At 45.0% G+C, this 20,900-nt stretch overlaps 1 protein-coding gene across 6 annotated transcripts in view; it reads right to left on the bottom strand.

The window, feature by feature from the left end:
- Positions 1-20,900, bottom strand: part of PALM2AKAP2 (PALM2 and AKAP2 fusion) — a 469,405-nt gene that overhangs the window by 64,816 nt on the left and 383,689 nt on the right. Inside the window, exon 1 of one of the 6 annotated variants that reach the window (XM_014596349.3) lies at positions 423-556. The exons of the other annotated variants lie outside the window; for them this stretch is intronic. The gene's annotated coding sequence lies outside the window, so the exon portion shown is untranslated. Of the gene's footprint in view, positions 1-422; positions 557-20,900 lie in introns of those variants that run through there. 6 annotated transcript variants of the gene reach the window in all.

The raw sequence follows: 20,900 nt of genomic DNA, 5'->3' as shown, positions 1-20,900 counted from the left end.
TTTTAAACAAGCTCTTTGGAAGGAATGAAGTACTACACATCCTTACAACTGTATCATTTGAAATACTACTTCAGACTGCAACAAGAATGCTCTTACTGGCAAATGTCTGCAAGCAGTTCAGAGAAAAATAGCAACAAAAGAGCACAAAAGTGTGCACGTGGATTGCATTCTTGATCAGCATACACAGGCTTCAAATCATCTCTTTTGTATCTATACCCAGGATGCTACTGACCTATTTGACATGAAAAGAAAGTCAAAGATTCAAGGAGCTCTGCTTGCGATCTACAGCATTGCATAGTGAGACAAGCCAAAGAGCTACAAATTCCTCAGTGACTACAGAAGAAAATGAGTCAGACTAAAAAGTTCCTCACTTATTTCAATAAGAGATTCAGTGAGGCCACAAGTCAGAAATCGTAGCTTACCTCCTTTCTCTGGTGGTGCCTCTAAGTTGTGGAGCAAGGAAGTTTCTTTTTCCCAGAAAGCCTTCACTTTCTCTTTTTTCATTAAGGCAAGTCAAATTCCTTTCCCTGTCTCCTTACAGGGCTGTGATGTCATACAGCTGAGGGCTGGTTTAAAAAAAAAAAAAAAAAATGGGCAGCCCACAACCCAAGCCCATTCACACACAAAGCCCATTTTGAAAAGAAAATGCCAATCCTCCAGGCAAAAACCAGCACAATTTAATTTAAAGACTGAGCCACCCCTGCCAGTGTTAGCTCCCTACACACCGTGTGGGCATAGAGTCCACTGCACTGTTTGCAGCTAGCATAGGTAGGATTTTCAGCCCTTAAGTGAAAAATCACAGCATGTATCAAGCTTCGCATCAGCAAAGGAGCAATTATGGGAAGGGTTACTCTGAACATGAGCCACGTGCAACTTTTACACCAAATGAGAGAAAGAAGGTGTTGGCTTTATTTCTCGTACACAGGAGAGTCATAAATACTAACTGTGGGGATTGGGCAAGCCTGGAGTCATCATGATTATTACTGGATTATGACAGATTAAGGTAAATTGGGGGCCTGAATATTAAAGACAAGAAGAATAAAAACAGTACAGGCAGAGCATTCTCTGAGAGGGTTCTGGGGTTATGGAGGTATACTACTTTCTACACTAAACTGAAATAGTTCATATTGGGTGATTGTCTAGGCATGCACAAGGGACACCTGTCCAAGACAGGTGTAAGACAAAACTGAAGGTTTAACTCCCGTATCAACAAAGAGCTAGAAAGAAGTATCTGGAGATGGCTGGCTGGTTGAGTTCCTAATAAAATTACATTTCTAATGCTCTGAGATTTTATTGACATTGTTACTAATGATATTCAGACACCTCATGCTTTATAGTAGCATGATTTCATTTACATTTAAGTCAAAATTAATAACAAACAAGTTAACAATTCATGCCATTACTGCTTCTATCATGCTCCTTTTACCCTTTTCCATTCCCCATTTGAGGAACAAGCAAGTTGAAGTCTGTATGCAGCCTGAGAAGCTCCTTCCTGATCCCTGCTTTCTAGGGTCTTGTGATTTCCGTGTGGTCTATTCTTGGATATATCCTGACAATCAGGGGAGCCTTGGGACATGTTCAACTGACAGGAAGATTAACCTGAGAGATCTGTGGCATCTGTCTACCAACGGCATCTATCCCAAATGTTTCTAAAGATAAAGATATAGGAACTAAGCACAGATACAGATCTAACCCAATGTTGGGCAGTCTGCATTGCCAAGGCAAAGACAGAGGCTGGATTCTTTTGCCTAGCTCATCTTAGCAGTGGTTAGAAAGGCTGCAGAGGGCAGTGTGCGGGCAGTTAGAGCAGATGATAGATAGTATCCCATCTACAGATGATAGATAGTATCCACATCCCACTGTAGTTATTCTCTTACCTGATTTAGAGACCACTCTGATGATGTCCAAAGCCTGAACTAAGCCACAGCTGTAAAATGGGATTCTTTGCTGTCTTATAAAATTGTTGGGAAGAAAAAAAAATGAAAGACTGCAGTCATATACCACAGGCTTGCTAAAGGAGTTCTGAGAATAGGTACCAGGGTTCCTTGGGTGAATTTGATATCTTTTATTTAACACAGTCTTCCTCTACCCCTCTCTGTAGCACTAAAACTGTTTCATTAGGCATTCATTGCACACATTTCCTATGCATAAACTGCCCATGATGCAGGTTGTGAACACTGTTAATAAATGCTATGATCACAACATCCTTTAACAGCATCTTATTCAAGAGTGATTAAATTAAATTAAATTCTGTGATGCACTTATAGTTTTCTGGTAATGGAGAGGCTGCATAAGCACCTTAGATCGACCGATTGATTAATCAATCAATCAATCAATCAATCAATCAATCATCAAACCTCATCTGCTGGAGACACTTAACAGACAATCTGTTAAGGACAGAACTGTTCTGGAAAAACAGGCCTGTACCTGAATCTTAGTGCCACAACCTACCATGGTCTCATCACAAAAGTCAACGCAGAGAGGTGTAATATGCATGGCCTTACTTTTGGTAGCTTTCATTTTAATGGGATTCCTTGTTAACAGCAGTCTGAAAAAGTAAACTGGATTTACACATTGTTACTACCATGTCTTAAATAAAACGATTCTTACTAAGTGTGGAAGATTCTGTTCACTAAATCATCCAAAATATGGGATGGTCTCAGGTGCTATAACAACTAATGCAATCCATTGGCTAGTTTTAGGACCCCCAAATCATCCAGCATGCAGCACAAATTCATATCATAGCTAGGACACCAATAAGTTTTTTTTGGCTGATACTGATGGCTGATAGCTGATATGCAATCTGGCAGCTTGGAGAGCAGAACCTGGCCAGTAAGTTTGTCAGGGGGAAGAGGCATATGGGAGAGAAGGGGCAGGCATGTGGGGTGCAGATCGAGGCCCCCACGGTGAGGGAGGGAGTGGGGCTGGGGCATGGGCAGGCCAAGCTGGGGCAGGGCATGGGATGGAGCCATGGGCAGCGGGAGTGGTGGCTCCCTGCGACTGCATGTACCCCTGGGAGAGGCCTGTGAGCCATTTGCCCCCCAGATTTGTGCACAGGGTGAGGGTGGGCTGCCCACTGCAGGCCTGGGGTCAGGGGCTACACCAGCCTGTTCCTGGTGCAGGGGCTGAGCCAGGGCTGTGCTCAGGCCAGGCAGGGGTAGGCGGCGGCAGTGCTGGGAGCGGGGACTATGGGGTAGGCTACAGCCATCCCAAAATTCACCACAGCCCCCCTCCCAGTGCCACTGCTGCCTGCTCTGCCCCTGCTCACGTCCCTGGCCCACCCCCTACAGGAAGAGGCTAGTGCAGCCCCTGGCCCCGTGCCTGCTTTGGGCAGCCCACCCTCGCCCTGCGCACAAATCCAGGGGCACATGCCTCCCATAGGGGTGTATGCAATGGCGGAGAGCTGCCCCCACCCTAACACTAGCCTCCCGCGGCTCCAACCCATGCCCCATGCCCCGCCCTAGCTGGGCAGTGCCTGCCCCTGCCCCAGCTCCACTCCCTCCCTCACTCACTGTGTTGGCCTCAATCTGCTCCCCTATGCCCCTTCTCCCCCAAGACTTACTGGCAGAAGGCTGCTCTCCAAGCTGCCAGGCTGCATTCCTGGCTGCATACATGCTGTGGCTGCATGCATGCATGCAGCATTTATTGGTGACGTTATTGGCTACACCAGCCAAAAAAAGCCGAATGCCAATAATGTCAATTTTCCTTGTATTGGTGCCAATCCGATATGAGTCGTCAGGAGCTGAGCAGGGCTGCTCCTATATGTTGGTGCACCTCTAGCAGGAACACTAGACTTTACATATGAATGCTTGATTTAGCTATAATACATGCTAAAATGTATGTAACCAGACAGCTCATTATTGGCTGAAGATCCACAAGACATTAGTTTGTAACCAATTTTTTCAATATAGTGATCCCTAGTGTCTATTTAATGCAACAGAATGAGAACAACTTCAGTACTGAGCTAACTTTAAAGGTCTAGTTTGAGCTGAAAAGCCTTAAAATGGTCTGGGATCTAATTAGCTGTGAGACTGCTCCTCTGCTCATGCCAGAACCAGTTGCAGTCAGAAGGGGCAGCTGAGCCAGAGCACAGCAATTGGCAAGGTGTTGTCTGTGAAGGCTCTCAGCTTTGAAACCCTCTCTGGTGACCTTCAGAATGAGGTCCCTGCCATGAGCTGAGAATGAGAGAGGTGTGCCTGAGGGAGACTATAAGGATTTGGGGTTATGATTTATAACTAGCAAAAAAGAGAAGTTATTCGAGTAATTTGTCTAAGGCAGGGGTGGGCAAAATGGTGGATCTGGCCAGTGCCTAGATCCATTTCCCAGCAGTCCCTGCCCGCACCACTCTGGCCAGTCTCCAAGGAGACCCCAGGAGTGGCAGGGCTGTGATGAATGGGGCTGTTGTGGCCCTGTGCTCCCAGGGTCTCCATGGAGACCAGCCCAGAGCAGCGCTGACAGGATGCAAGGCTGTGCAGGGAGCTGCTTCAGGACCGTGGACTCCTTGTTCATCACAGAGGCATGAGAGCAGAGGATCATGGCTCTGCCCCAGCTCAAGCCTGCACTCTCACTGCTGCAACATCATGGCCCAGGCCCTGACCTGAGCCACGGCCTCAGAGCCCCTCCCCACGGAGCCGCACACCTAGCCAGTGCTGCTCTGACCCGGTCTCCATGGAGACCCTGGGAGCACGGGGCTGTCACAGCTCCATACTATCAAGGCTCCACCACTCCTGAGGTCTCTATGGAGACTGGCTCAAGCAATGCGGACAGGACCCACTGGGAAATGGAGTCTGCCGCAGGCCCAATCTGCCTGGTGGGCCAAACTTTGCCCAGTCCTGGTTTAAGGCATGGCTTGGAATACAGGTTTTGTACTGGTTTAGCCAAGCTGGGTAAGGAGGTTATTTTTCACCAAAATAATTACAGTACAACCTCATAGATTCATAGATGTTAGGGTCGGAAGGGACCTCAATAGATCATCGAGTCCAACCCCCTGCATAGGCAGGAAAGAGTGCTGGGTCTAGATGACCCCAGCTAGATGCATATCCAACCTCCTCTTGACGACCCTCAGGGAAGGGGAGAGCACCACCTCCCTTGGGAGCCTGTTCCAGACCTTGGCCACTTTAACTGTGAAGAAGTTCTTTCTAATGTCCAGTCTAAATCTGCTAGCTTGTGGCTATTATTTCTTGTAACCCCCGGGGGTGCCTTGGTGAATAAAAACTCACCAATTCCCTTCTGTGCCCCCGTGATGAACTTATAGGCAGCCACAAGGTCGCCTCTCAACCTTCTCTTGCGGAGGCTGAAGAGGTCCAGGTGCCCTAGTCTTTCCTCATAGGGCTTGGCCTGCAAGCCCTTGACCATACGAGTGGCCCTTCTCTAGACCCTCTCCAGGTTATCCGCATCCCTCTTGAATTGCGGCGCCCAGAATTGCATGCAGTACTCCAACTGCAGCCTGACCAGCGCCCGATAGAGGGGAAGTATCACCTCTTTGGATCTATTCGTCATGCCTCTGCTGATGCATGATAAAGTGCCATTGGCTTTTCTGATGGCTTTGTCACACTGCCAACTCATGTTCATCTTGGAGTCCACTAGGACTCCAAGATCCCTTTCTACTTCCATGCCACCCAGCAGGTCATTTCCTAGGCAGTAGGTGTGCTGGACATTTTTCCTCCCTAAGTGCAGCACTTTGCATTTCTCCTTGTTGAACGGCATCCTGTTGTTTTCTGCCCACTTGTCCAACCTGTCCAGGTCTGCTTGCAGCTGTTCCCTGCCCTCTGGTGTGTCCACTTCTCCCCATAGCTTTGTGTCATCCGCAAACTTGGACAGAGTACACTTCACTCCCTCATCCAAGTCGCTGATGAAGACATTAAATAGTATCAGTCCAAGGACCGAGCCCTGCGGGACCCCACTGCCCACACCCTTCCAGGTCAAAACCAACCCATCCACCACGACTCTCTGGGTGCAACACTGTAGCCAATTCGCCACCCACCAGACTGTGTAGTCATCCACGTCATAGCCTCTTAACTTGTTCACTAGTATGGGGTGGGATACCGTATCGAAGGCCTTCCTGAAGTCTAAGTATATGACATCCACCCCTCCTCCTGTGTCCAGGCGTTTTGTAACCTGGTCATAAAAAGAGACTAGATTAGTCAGGCACGATCTGCCTGCTACGAACCCGTGCTGGTTTCCCCTCAGCATAATTTGTCCTGCCGGGCTCTCGCATATGTGAGCCTTGATCATTTTTTCAAAGACTTTGCCAAGGATGGAGGTGAGGCTGACTGGCCTATAGTTGCCCGGATCCTCCTTCCTCCCCTTCTTGAAAACAGGGATCACATTAGCCCTTTTCCAGTCCTCCGGGACTTGCTCCGTGCGCCATGAGCGTTCAAATATTTCCGCCAGTGGCTGTGCAATGACGTCGGCCAGTGCCTTCAGTACCCTCAGATGGAGCTCATCCGGGCCTGCCGACTTAAAGGCATCCAGTTCTTCCAAGAGACTCTGCACCATCTCAGGATCTACGCATGGTAGTCTGGCGCCTTGCTGCTGCCTCTCTACAACCCCAGTGAGAGACTTGTCGTGCCCCTCTCTTAGGAACACTGAGACAAAGAACTCATTGAGGAGTTCAGCCTTGTCCCCCCTGTCCGTCACCAATTGCTTCTGCCCATTTAGCAGGGGTCCTATTCCTCCCTGGGCCTTCCTTTTACTCCCCATATATCTAAAGAACAATTTCTTGTTGTCCTTTACTTGGGATGCCATCCTCAGCTCCATGGTAGCTTTGGCCCATCTAACTGCCTCCCTACAAGCGCGAGCAGAGGGGGTATACTCATCTTTGGTGATCTCTCCCTGTTTCCACTTTTTATGTGCTCCCCTTTTGGCCCGTAGGCTGCCCTGGATTTCTCTGGTCAGCCAAGGAAGCCTCCTGGACCCTTTCCCTCTTTTTCCTCACATCAGGATTGTCTCCCTTTGTGCCCGAAGGATCATTTCCTTAAGGCACAGCCACCCTTCTTGGGCTCCCATCACTTCAAAACTCCTACTCTGCAGTGCATCCTTGACTAATCGCCTGAATTCATTGAGATCAGCTTTCCTAAAGTCTAGCACTTTCACCCTACTAGTTACCTTACCCACTCGATGTCTTATGAAGACTTCTATTATTAGGTGATCACTGTCCCCCAGATGGCTACCGATCTGTAGGTCCCCTACCATGTCATCCCCCGTTGCCAATACCAGATCCAGTAAGGCATTCCCTCTAGTGGGACTGTGTACCTCCTGTGTCAGGTGGAGGTCCTGTACACAGGTTAGAAACCTGCATGAACAGTGGGACTTTGCCGTCTGCATCTCCCAGCAGATGTCCGGGTAGTTTAGGTCCCCCATGACTACCACCTCTTTAGCTTTTATCGTCTCCGAGAGCTGCCTCAGGAGCCCCAAATCTAGTTCTTCCCCTTGGTGTGGGTGTCTGTAGCAGACCCCTACCACCAAATCCCTTTCTTCTTTCCCCCCATGTAACCTAACCCACAATCCTTCTACTTCCTCATCCTTTGATTCCGTCTTGATGAGGGTCGATGTATATTGCTCATTGACATAGAGCGCAGCCCCTCCGCCTTTCTTCCCCACCCTGCCCTTTCTGTACAGCCTATAACCCTCAATATGTACCTCATTACAGCGAAGCCCTGTAAGGCTGGGAGAAAAATTCATTACAAAAGGGTGTTTGCTATAATGGGATTAGTCGATTTGCTGCATTTATTAATGATAAGAAAGAAATTAGTTCCTACCATTGGGATTGTTAAAAGTGGAGGAGTTACAAACACAGTTCATTGCAACAAGGTTGTACTGCATTCCAGTACTACTTCTAGACTAGGGACAGAAATTACACACAAACTGGTATAAGCGATCAGAAACTGGTTCAAATCTGTAACACAACAGAAGTTCCGTGCACATAAACCAGTTTCAAAATGGCTGAAACCACTTTACGATAAACTTGGATAGATATAGTATCAGACTTAACTTATTTAGGTTATATCAGTTCACTGAACTTCTGTCCCAGATCCCCTCCAGATTCAAGTTAACTCACAGTCCCCCAGGATGCTTTGTACTTCCTCTGTAAACCTGCCTCAAAGGGTGGGTCTACTAGCCCTGGCTTAAGCTGTCTGCTACAGCCAAATAAGGAGGCATGCTCTAGCACACCCCCTTGGTTTCTGGCTTGGGCCACTGCAGGCATGTGGCTGCATTTCTGGAATCAAAAGTGAATGTCTGTTCACTTGCCTATCTGTTCAATCTATGCAGTTTAGACTTTGCAGTGAAGACTGAATTGATTCAGCCTCAGGCTGTTTGACTGTGTACTTAGCCCTAGTGTGACTGCAATTCTATCAGTATAAAGATTCCTTGTACTAGTATAAACTGCTCCCATTTCTTACATGGAAACATGTGGGAGGCAGGGTTTGCTTGGTAGTATGTAGTTGGTCCAATAAAAAAATATTCCCAAACAAATCCTACTTCTTGCATATCTCCTGAACTACCACAGCTACTAAATGAGAATAGTTATATGAATATAAGTGCTTTTATATTAATGAACGTGTGTCCACGGCATGGGACTTGTATTGCTTTAACTATGCTGGTAGAATTAGAGTGGTATAACTTGTAAACAAGGTCTAATTGTATTTGTAAAACACAGGCCTAGAGCTAAGAATGGCTGCTCATCTTTATGGAATGCATATATAAACAGAAAAGCAAATAAAATAAATCCTCCTATGTTTGCTGTACTTTGTTTTTTACTGGGTAAATAGACAGCTTTCCAGGGCTGTCTAACTAGCACCTCTCCCCAACACTAAATTAAAAAACACGACAGCTAAAACAAATACCAGAAACACGTACCCAGTATCAATAATCCTTTTGGGACATACAGCTGTATCTCAGTAGAGAAGTTTAACTGTCTCTCCGTCATCAGAAAATTGGTTTCTACATTAAGGAAGTGTTATGGTACCACAAAGGAGCCCTTTCTGGTTTGTTAGCATGTTAGCACACGTCAGCTGGGGATTTGTTTTCAGGCTACAGGATCCTCAGAGGCCTGCCCTCAAGAAAAACATTTTAAGGTAGCTGTGCAAATGGGAAGTTTGGGTGCTAGTCTGCACGAGGGGCATAATAAATATATGTGAAAATCACGATTTGTAGAGTGAGCAAGAGGTAAAGATTGCTCACTTTTCAAAGTTTTCAGAACTCCTTTCTAATTTGTTTGCACATGCTCTACCAGGCTTTCTTGCTGAGTTGACAAAGAAGTAAACATTCAAAGCAGGTCTGAGAATACAGTGGCCAGGAGAGCAAGTACAGTTCAGTATTACATTAAAGGAATACAAGTCAGGAGCTTCTTTCATCTTCATGCCACCTCTGACATTGACTAACTCTGATATTTGGTCTCTTGCTTAATTTCTCTGTGCCTCAGTTTCCCCATTAGGTGAAATGGAAATGAGTACACTTCCCTGCTTCTCAATATTCTATGTGGGGATTAACTTGCTAGTGTTTCATTTGAACAGCGCTTTGAATATAAATATTTCTAGGTATCATTATTAATAAGTAGGTGTGAGAAACCATGTACACAGGGCTTCATTTTCATGTGTACTATCACTTGGTCCCACTGACTTCCAGAGCAGCTGCTGACAGCCAGGCCCTAAGGCACTTGGAGATGAAGAAAAGCAAGGTAGTCTTGATTTTCAGACCACAGTACTATTTAATCTCATCCTCACTCTGGTCAGGCTCACTCCTTGTGCCCATTACTAATTGTCAACAGAGAAAGAGGAACAGATAGATATGCTTACAGGAGCAAGAGCAACCAGACTGGCAAGGTAAGATTTGTTCTTCTAACAAATATATTTTTAAAAATCCCGTTGGATGTTTCCCTGTGTTTAGAAGGGTATTATATAACCCACAACTGTTGCAAATTTAATCCAGTGAAAAATCTTAATTGTTCTCCCTCCCACTGTCTCAGAAAACAGAGAATTTAAATCTAACGGCCATTTTTATTTATTTTATGAGAACAAATACGCTGTGTCAGTTTAATTTCCCCTGGTGCTGTAACCAGACCTACTGTGCTGCTTACAAAGATAACTGTAGTTAGGGAGAAATAAAACAATTTCTGAAGCTGGACTCTAATAATGGCTTTATCTACAATTGGAAGTTTACAGAAATAACTGTTGCAAAATATTCTGGAATGACTCCCTGGAAAAGGGAGTCCAGAGAGGGAGTCATATAAAAGAAACGATCCTGAAATAACTATTCTGAAACAGGTTTTAATGTAAATTTCCAAGTACAGACAAGCCCTAAAACACAGCGGCATTTTAGAATGAAGGGGGCAAAAAAGGTAGTCTGAACAGTGAACTGCCATAACTCCCCCTACCTGATGTCAGAAGACAGTATTAGTTTTCTTGCTGGCCCTGTCAGAGAGGAGGGGAATACACACAGGATTTGCTATTAGTGAAAGATGTCAGGAGCATGCTTTATCACCTAAGTGATGGTCCACAGGCCCACCAGAAATGCAAGGTATAGGTTAATTCTACCTACAGCTGACCTTGGTAACAGAACCAATCTGGGCCAATAGATCAGAACACTTTTTTATCATGGTAGAAACTGGGGATTTTTCCACAGTGGGCCTCTAGAGTGCCTATGAGCAATTATTTGGGCCCAGGGGCCACATAGGGAGCTTTTATGGGTTGTCATGGGCTGGGTCAACACCCCGCAAGTTACTCCTTCTGCAACAGCTCACTGAAACTCCCTTTGAAGAATGGGGCCACGGGCAGGCAGGGAGCAGTGTTCAGGAGTGAGACAGACAGGCGAGGCTGAGATTATGAAGCAAGGTTGTGGGGTGGCCCCTGCTATGTGGGGAGGTGTGATGGGGCTGCCTGGGTGCTAGGTCCCAGGAGGCAGCCAGGGATGAGGGGAAGGAGGAGGGGGCAGGCGGTGCAGGCAGCAGAGCTTGTCTGGGCAGTGTGGTCCATGGCTGCCCTTGCGGTGCCCTACCCAAGGCAACCCATGCTGTGCTTCCGCCTACGTCCCGTGGCCCAGCCCTGGCCAGTATGCACAGCTTACCGGTGCAGATGTCCAAGTGGGTGGAAGGCAGCCGAGAGCTGAAGTTGAAGCCTTGCATGCTGGGGCAGGAACCACCCAGCTGAAACTTCCTCCAGGCTCGGAGTAGCACAGCAGAAGCAGGAGGAGGAGCTGCTGCTGGAGGCAAGGGGAACCAAGCAGCACCCAGGCAGCTGCAGCCACACCAGGAGCAGCCCTGCTGGAAGTTATGCATGCTGGCCAAGGTCAAAAAGTAGAATTGCTGTGAAAAATGTATTTACACTAGAATGCCCTAAAAACCATGGCTCAGATGGTATCAGGAATTCAGCTCAAACTGAAAGTTGTGCTTGACATCGCTATCATTCCTTGGATAGCAGCTGTGAAATATCTTGTTAAAATTCAGAATGCACAAATGTCATTCAACCCATACCACAAAATTTCAGGAAATAATCAGTAGCCAAAATGAAGAGATGGATATGCCACAGGAAGGCTGACATTGTTAGACAGGTTTCCCAAATATATACTTGCAGGACAGGTTGGTCATTCATGTGCATCTTTTACTATAATGAGGAGTATCACATGGGGAAAACAAATGACCAGATACATATAAGTAGGTTTATCCATTTACAGGGGGAAAAATTTGTTTGCCTCCCTTCCCACCTTCCTTCCAATTCTACCCTTTCACAAAACATGCTTTCTTTTGCAATTTTCAAGGAGAAAAACCATCATCAATCAAATAAAACCAATTACTGCAAACAACACAAAGAAAGCCACATACACCCTCATACCTGAAATGCACTGCGAAAGGTATTACTGAAACATAAACAAACAGATAAACTATAGGAGACAGAGAGGAGTATTACCTGCACTCTGGAGAGTGAGGAGTAACTTTGCAATAAGGATACTTAATGTGTCCTGCCTCCCAACCTAAAAGAGATTGATGATATGAGCAGAGAAGCTCTTCAGTCCAAATTGCTAACTTTGAGATCAAAGCTACAGTTCAGGTTTGTTCTGCCAAAAACTATGAAACTTTCTTACCTTCCCTAGCCCTACAAAGAGCCACAGAATAAGTGAATATACCAAGTAAAATATTCAGCTTAATTCATATACTTAACTGTAATCAGCTCTAAGGCGCCAAAAATATGGATGAAACTATAACATTTTAATGCTGTCAGTCCCATCACCATCACCTAGCACTAAGAAGGCTGCTTGCCTAAGGGGAAAGGAACATGAGTGAACTTTCTAAGGAGTTCTCAAATCCAGACATGTTGATCTAATCTCCAATGCTAATCATTTCCCAGTCTTTTGAGAAAGTTACTATAAATATCTTCTGAGAAAGCTGAACAAGCCTTATCAAGGTATTCATATTTCTATTCAGTGATTATTGATTCCTTTAATGCGTACTGCAGTAAAATTAAATTCCATTGAACGCTTGATCTTGTATCATCTGGGATGAATATGATCCCGATATGCACTTCCAACTTCAAATTCTAAGCACAAGTTCCTGACTCTTTATTGTGTAGTTTTATCTTTGTGAGTTCACCAGGGCACAGCATAAACTCTGGGGCTATGCAATCCCCAAAAGGTTCTATTAGATTGTGAGATGCTGTGTTTAACTATTAAATTAATTAAGTGAAAAGAGGCATAAGACTGAAAGTGAAAACAATAAAACAAACCCATCGGTTTCTATTATAAACATACTCCTCTCAGTGCAATAATATTTTCTCATTAAAAATGCTAGGTCTGAAAGATCTGGATTAACACAAGCATTTTGGAGGCTGGTACTGGAAGGCTAAAAAGAGGGCTAAGGATGCAAGGAGCTTTTCCAAATTGTTGCAGAAATGCCACAAAAAGACCAGAAGGCAGCTGCAACAAACTCTTTCAGCCCTGATCCAAGCAAGACTTTGGTTCATAGTCAATATTTTGGACTAGGTCCATTCACGTCAATGTTCAAATTAAGGATGTGTTTTTATGTTGACATGTATGATAGGCTTAAAGAAAACACACAAATGTAAAGTACCTTTGAAAGGAAAAACTGAAAATCTGTCCTTTCCAAAGGCCTAAATTTCTGTCCAGAAAAATACCCTAATAAAATACTACAATGTGGAGAACTAGAAGAATTCTTCCGACGCCTGCGCCTCAAGGAATATTTCCATGACCAAACAGAACCCACTCCCAACAACAACTCATCCTCTGACAACATTCAGGAAAAGATCAACGCCAAAAAGCCCAAAAAAACATCAGATTGGACACCTCACAGTGGACTAAACCCTAACCTTGACTGCTACATTGACTGCTTCAGGGAAAGAATGAACAATGAAATAGTCAGCAACACACACCACCACAACAACCTCTCTCTACCAAAGAAAAAGGCCATAGAATCTCTAAGATCTAACCACCAAATAGTAATAAAACCAGCAGATAGAGGAGGAGCCATAGTCATCCTAAACTGTGAGGATTACATAAAGGAAGCCAACAGACAGCTCTCTGACACCACCTACTACAAAGAACTACAAGAAGATCCTACTCCCCTTTTCACCAAAAAACTCAATAATACCATCAAATCATTTCCATCAAGACTACAAGAAAAACTACAGACCTTGATCCCCCCACTACCTAACCCAGGGACTTTTTACATGCTCCCTAAAATCCACCAACAAGGGAACCCTGGCAGACCTATCATATCCAACCATGAGACCCTAACTGAGGAAATATCAGGTTTCGTTGAACCAATCCTAAAACCGCTGGTCACCCAGACAGCAAGTTTTGTACAAGACACTACAGACTTTCTACGGAAACTTAAAAACATAGACCACCTTCCCAGCAACACACTCCTAGCCACCATGGACGTAACCAGCCTATACACCAACATCCCACACAAGGATGGCATCCAAGCCTGCTGTACATATCTACAGGAACAAGATTACAACTCAGAATACAGACCCAAAGATATTACTGACCTTATACACTTCATCCTCACACACAACAATTTCACTTTTAATAAAAAACACTTCCTCCAGATGATGGGAACAGCTATGGGCACTAAAATGGCCCCACAGTATGCCAACCTTTTTATGAGCCACCTGGAAGAAGACTTCCTCAAGAACTGCACCATCAAACCCTTGCTATACTTAAGATATATCGATGACATCTTCATCATTTGGACTGAAAACCCACAATCTCTGATTGAGTTCCATCAGAAATTCAACAATCACCATCCCTCCATCCAACTTTCTCCAGAATACTCCAACACCAACATCCCCTTTTTAGACACAATGATCAGTATCCAGAATGATAAAATACAGACTACGTTATACAAGAAACCCACAGACCAACATGCATATCTGCACAGAACCAGCAATCACCCTAAACACACCAAAAAAGCTGTGATATACAGCCAAGCCCTCAGATACCACTGCATTTGCACTGAAGAGAACACCTGGGATTGCCACCTCACCAATCTTAAAAAGGCTTTCACTCAACAAGGACACTCCTCCAGAGAGATAGATCGCACGTTTGAAAGAGCCATCCGGATACCACATGAAGAACTGCTGCAGTACAGAAGAAAACCACAAAACGCACACCGCTGGTTATGACATATCACCCCTCCCTTGAACCTGTACGGAAAATCCTCAAACAATTGCAACCCATACTAGACAGAGACCCTATTCTTAAAAAGATCTTCCCAGAGCCACCCATCCTAGCCTTCAAACAAGCACCGAACCTCGCTAACCTCATCACCAGAAGCAAACTTCCTCAAGCCCAGAACACACCAAAAGGATCCAGACTATGCCAGGACAAGAAATGCAAAACCTGCCAACACATCTCCACCACCCCCACTATTACTACACCCCACAACAGAGTCATCAGCATCCCAGGATCTTACAGCTGCACCTCCAGAAATGTAACATACCTCATCCAATGCACCAAATGCCCTGATGGAAGATATGTAGGAGAGACCAAACAACAACTGTGCACCAGAATGAACGCACACCGGAAATCTATCAAAGACAGAAACACCCAATTACCGGTGGGGGCACATTTCTCACAAGAAAACCACTCTCTCCAATCTCTCAGTCCTGATCCTCAAAGGAAACTTACAAAACACTTCCCAGAGACGAGCCTATGAACTCCACTTCATCAACCTCCTGGATACTAAAAATCATAGACTAAATATAGACATTGGATTTATGACACATTATAACCTGCCTGACATCTGACTCCCCAGGTCTCTCTCCACTTTCATCCCCCTTCTCTCCCCCCCGCCCCCCCACCCAAGCCTGTCTCTCACCCATTGACTCCTCAATCTACATCTTCACTGACTGCCTGTCTTGTATGCATACCAGCCCAGCCGCTGGCTTCTTTACTTTTCATTCCATCCAGGAAGAACACACACCAACTGCTGAAACTTCCTTAGCCTGACGAAGGGTTTTTGAACCCGAAAGCTTGCTTAATAATTATTTTCCAACTATTTGGGTTGGTCTAATAAAAGATATCAGATTCACCCAAGGAACCTTGTCTGCCTATGTCCTTAGACCAACACGGCTACAAACTACACCCCTTTGAAAGGAAAATGCATTAGTACTGAGGAGGTTACAATGACTGCATCTCATTACAAAAAGGAAATAAATCTCTAAAAAATTTGTGGTGTTCAGTAACTAATTCACAGTGACTAATGTTTGAATGTAGCCTATTCTTCTCTTACTGAGGAAAGGCCTGCCTGACAGATTTATATTCTTAAATTTAATCATTATTCAAATCCCCCCCCCAATTTCCCCCTTTGATTAACTGTGAAGAGCTCTCTTTAAGTGCATAGTGCTCAGTATTTGAAATTGGTCAAAGTTATGTGACCTTATTTTGTCTCCTCTTGGAGACCGATACAACAGTTCTATCTCATTTGATTGCTTCCCCCTTGTGTATGCAGTGTGTGTGAAAAGAATAGCCCAAATTAGGTCCAGAAATGAGAAATTTCAGCTTTCTCATTAACAGAAAGTACCTCAAAAGGTTGTGTTAAGTTATGTTTTATATGTTAAGGCAGAATGGTTTAATTGATTAACTTAGGACTTACTGGGCCAGCTTTTAAACTTTTTTCATTAAAAAGCCTTTAAAACTCGATTCTCATTTATACCAAGGCTTGTTTTATCACACTATTAATGATGTGACATTAAAGAGGTTGTAAATGCACTATTTCAAGTCCTTTTACATTTCCAGAAAGAGTGTACAGGGTACTTCTTGTCACTGAGAAACAGGCCCAGAATTTAGCATATGTTAGCTTTGGACATTTTGTAATTCTCATGTTTAATAACTGAAAACCATTTTTTCCAGTCTTAATTGAATCCTCAGGCCTGGAAACTAAAGTATCATAATTAAAAAAGGCCGTCATCACTGAAAATCTCCCTCAGTGAATGACAGTACCAACACAGTGACAAAGGTTCTTAAAATGCTTTGAAAATTCCTTTGCAAGGATAAATATACTTATTTGACAAGCACTGAGCAGTAGCTGAGGTTTTACAGCTAACTACCATAGTCCTGCTATCTTTTGAAATGACTGTAAACCACCATCACAGTTACAGTGAATAAAATGATAGCAATTTTCTGACTTTTCCAAATCAATTATACACCATCAAATGAATCAGGGAATCTACTTTACATGTCAAACATTTCCTTTTGGATAGTAAGATGAGCTACTATCAAGTACACTCAGTGCCTACGCTATGTAGCTTTTGAAGTGCAAACCATCTTAGTAGTAAAGTAACAACATGCAAAGAATGTTTATAGCCAAATGGAAAACAAAATGTAGAAGTTATTTTTTTAGCTGTTTTCAAACCTAAAAGGCTCTATTAAATATAGTTTTTAGGATTCTTGCTTTTATAAAGGTGCCCATTACTGAAATCAGAACCATTTGCCTGAATTTACATTTGTTTACGTAGCTGTTCGGGAAACTGGGTTCTTTTATTAAAACAAAACACAACAAAAGAACAAAAAACCTCATTTGCTTGCTATTCACGATTAAAACATGGTCAGGATTGGAATCTGAATTTAAACATAAAATAAGCAGCAGAACCTTTCCTTCCCAAGTCTTGCTTTATTTCTTATTTTGCAGGGGTGCACGTTTCTGGTTGAGCATCTTCTTTTCATAGAGGAATGTCAACTTTTTTATACAGTCAAATTACCATAAATTAGCTTGATTGCTGGCATTTCTTATGGCTGAATATTGCCACTTCATTAAATCCCCTCCCCTCCCTTTCCTATACAAATTTCTGGGCAAGCATGCCCACCCACACAGAGTCACTCTCTCTTGAATGATACCCCTGCAGTGCCACACAGCCTTCACTAGCACAGAGAATGAACAATGAGATTGTCATTATTCTAGCCTTTGGCACTTAAACATGCAAAACTGGATCAATTTCTACACCCTACATCCAAAGCATTTCCCAGTCATTTAGTTGAAAGTGATTTTTGTCATGTTCATAAAGCAGAAATTATATGCTTCCAGTGGAGCCCGGAGCACAGCATATTTTCTGACACGTATCTGCTATTGGTAACCGAAGTTGGTGACAGATTACAGCAGCTCTTGGCCCATCTTGGAACAAAGTCTGGCAGTTTTCCCAGCTAGAGCTGCAGCCTAGAACTCTAGTGAGGCCAGCGCACAGGGTGCAAACAAGTGTTAGCAGGACCTGGTTTAGGTTTAAGCCACAAATTAGGACCCTCACAATTGCTAGACCAGGGGTAGGCAATTATTTCAGCTGGAGGGCCGCTTAATGAGTATAGTGAGTTGTTGAGGGCTGCAACAGTAGCCCTGCCCCTTGACAGGTGTCCCACCCCCTAGCTGCCATCTTGAGACCAGAAGTCCTGCCCCCTAACCCCTGACCTTTGTCACTGGAAGTTCCTCCCCTTACCCCCAGGAAGTAATGCAAGGAGTCCTGTGATCTGCACATGGTGGCAGGGTGCAGGGAAGGCAGCCAGCTCCATCATACAGGGCTTCCCCCAGGTAGTGCGCGAGTCCCAGGAGCTGCATCATAGGGCGCAGAATGGGGTGGGCCACCTGGGCCATGGCCTGACCAACTTTTAGCACGTTAATTTAGCTAGCTATGCAGTTAAAAAAAATAGCCAAGCAGTTTTAACTGGAATGACAATTGCACATTTGTGGGTTATATAAATCAACGTGCTAAAAGTTGGTTGGGCCATGGCCTGGGTGACCCAACCCGTTTCGCAGCCTATGTACATACGAGTTCTGCATGATAGAGGCAGGCTGACCAGGCTCCGCTCCTTGCCACCACATGCAGCTCCAAAACCTTCCAATAGCCAAGAGAACTGGCTGGAGCCATGCACCACCCTGCACCTGCAAGGGCCACAACCACCCTGAGGGCCCATTGCCTGTTGCTATTGCTATAGGCAGCAACAGGGGCTATATACTATGGGTGGAAGGTGTGTGCAGGGGTCGTCACACCTCCCACCCTCCCTCACATCACACAAACCCCGCACACACCCATACCCTGCCCACCCAAGCTCTGTGCTCCCATTGCCCCACAGGGCATGCCACACTGCCACCAGCCCCAACTCCATGCTTCGCATTCCTGCCCAGTTGCAGCTCCCCTACCTGGTGCCCAGAGCGAGTGCTGCAGCAGGGACACAAGAAGGAGCCACTGGAGGCCAGGGAAGCGGAACAGGTCCCCTGGTGGCTGCAGCAATAGCAGCAGCGGACCTGCCCAGAAGCGGTGTGTGCTGGCGGGGGCCCTCCCACACAGGAGGATGGGAGTGAAGCATGTGGGCTGGGTGGTTAATTGTTAATTGGTGGGTGCCCACAGTCCAGAAGAAATCACCTGGTGGGCCAGATCAGGCCCCCAGGCCATATTTTGGCTGCCCCTGTGCTGTGCTAGACTATGGATTTGGAAGATATCTCCAAAACATTGTTCTAGGTTATATGATATTGGTCTAGATTATGTGACTTATATCCAGTCCTTTGTAGGAGGGAGTATAGAGATGTCCACTACCCCAATAGCTCTGGTAGGCACAGTTTTTCCCAAGGCTGTTGGTCAGGCTAGTATGGGGAGAGAAATTAGTGTCCTCCTTGCCCACCCCCTCCCCAAAACAGTCTTCCTACCAGCCTTTGGGGGGCTGTGTATCCAAAAGACACTGGGAGAGTCCTTGTGTTGAGTCAAGACAGGGGAAGCCACCCAATGTGCCACCGCTTATATCACAGAGCCATGTAAGGACCTGTCATAATTCCAGCATGTTGGAACAGCCTCCATGCTCATGTATAAGCACCCTAAGATGCTGCCTTGCCCTGCCCAAGATTAATTTAGCCATCTACACAAAGGCAGGTGGAAGAGCATGTGATGCCAGAGTAAGCTGATTGGTTAAAGGAGACGCTGTCTGGACAGAGAAAAAGGACAAGTGATTTGAAGGAATTCTGAAACTCCTCTGTGTTTGTTACAAGGAGATGATGGCAGACAGAGCAGCACAACTTCAGCGGCTTTACAGTCCCTGTCATAAAAGTTCATCAAAGCACATGATAACCATTGAGCCTCACAGCCCCATATACATCATCTCGTATTTTACAATAAGTAGAGAGAGGGAGCTACTCTGTTCTACTTTTACAATATGAGGTTAGTCAGTATTTTCCCAAAGTGTTTTCTGCTTACTTTTCACTGGTTTTAACCAGGGGTGATTGCTCAGCACCTCTGAAAATGAGGCCCCAATGTGTCTCAAGCAGAGTAGGTACCAGAGCTATGATGCCAAAAATTAGTGGACTGCTGAAAACATGAGCTTAACTGATTGGACAAAGCTGTGAAATATGAGGCAGATCAAAGAAAAGAACACAGATTTTTAGATTCCCAATTCTTGTACCTTATATGTGACCATCTTGCAAAACTGGGCTTCACTTTACTTATAGCATCTGCTGAAGTAGGCTATTGCCTACAAAAGTTTAAGCCTCTCTGAAGGAGTCTTTAAGGTAGTACCCTACCCTGCCTTCTGCCTGGGCTTCTGTGGAAAGAATGCAGTGTTTTCCTACTTAAGAAAGGGTTCCTTCTGCAGGTCCAGCTGGTCATAGTTTATCTACAGTATCCATCCAATAGAAAGGATTCACAAATGTAATATGTGCCTGTGCTTGTATAAGGGGAAAAAAGAAGATATTGACCTGAAAAGTTTCCAGTAATGCACCAAAATTCACCTCTGACCTGAAAACAACTGCAGGCACTTGTTTTATGAGGTGAGAACCAGGGGAGGCTCAGGCATCTCCTGGGAATGTCTGTCTACAACCCCCCTTTCATTTCCCTTTATCTATGCACCAAATGAAGCACCTCCCAGTGTTAACTCCTTTCTTCTCTGGAATGTGAGGCACATAACTTGGGCAGGGACAAATGGGACTGAGATTTCACTACAGAGTTCATTCAAGGGAAGGGGATGGGTGAGGACAATTGCAAAGGGCTGACACCATCTCGGAAAGCTCTGAATTATAATTATGGCTAAATGAAAAACAGTATCCAATAGAAAAAAAAAAGCCATAGAAAAAAAAAAGCGCACAATCAAAGGCCACGTACAAATGTTACATATAATCTGCATGAAATTATCTGAATCCTGACCAAACCCATAACCATACAGTATTTTGGGGCACATAGTCCGGACTAAAAATGGTGGAACCTGATCTAAGATAGTCCTGGATCGATATGCACTCAAAGTTATTTGAAGTAGATTTGTCTGGAGCATCATATTTATGTAACAGACCCCTATCAAATCAAGTTAGTTTGCTGTTCTCTGGCATCCCATGGTTCTTCTTGGGGCCCCACTAACCTGCCCTCGCAAGGAGGCATGCTGGAACTCAGCCCTGCCCCGGGCTCTCAGCGTGGAGTCAGCAC

The sequence above is a fragment of the Alligator mississippiensis genome, chromosome 3, assembly GCF_030867095.1.
Source record: "Alligator mississippiensis isolate rAllMis1 chromosome 3, rAllMis1, whole genome shotgun sequence".
NCBI lineage: Eukaryota > Metazoa > Chordata > Crocodylia > Alligatoridae > Alligator > Alligator mississippiensis.
This window is presented reverse-complemented; position numbering and strand designations above follow the sequence as displayed.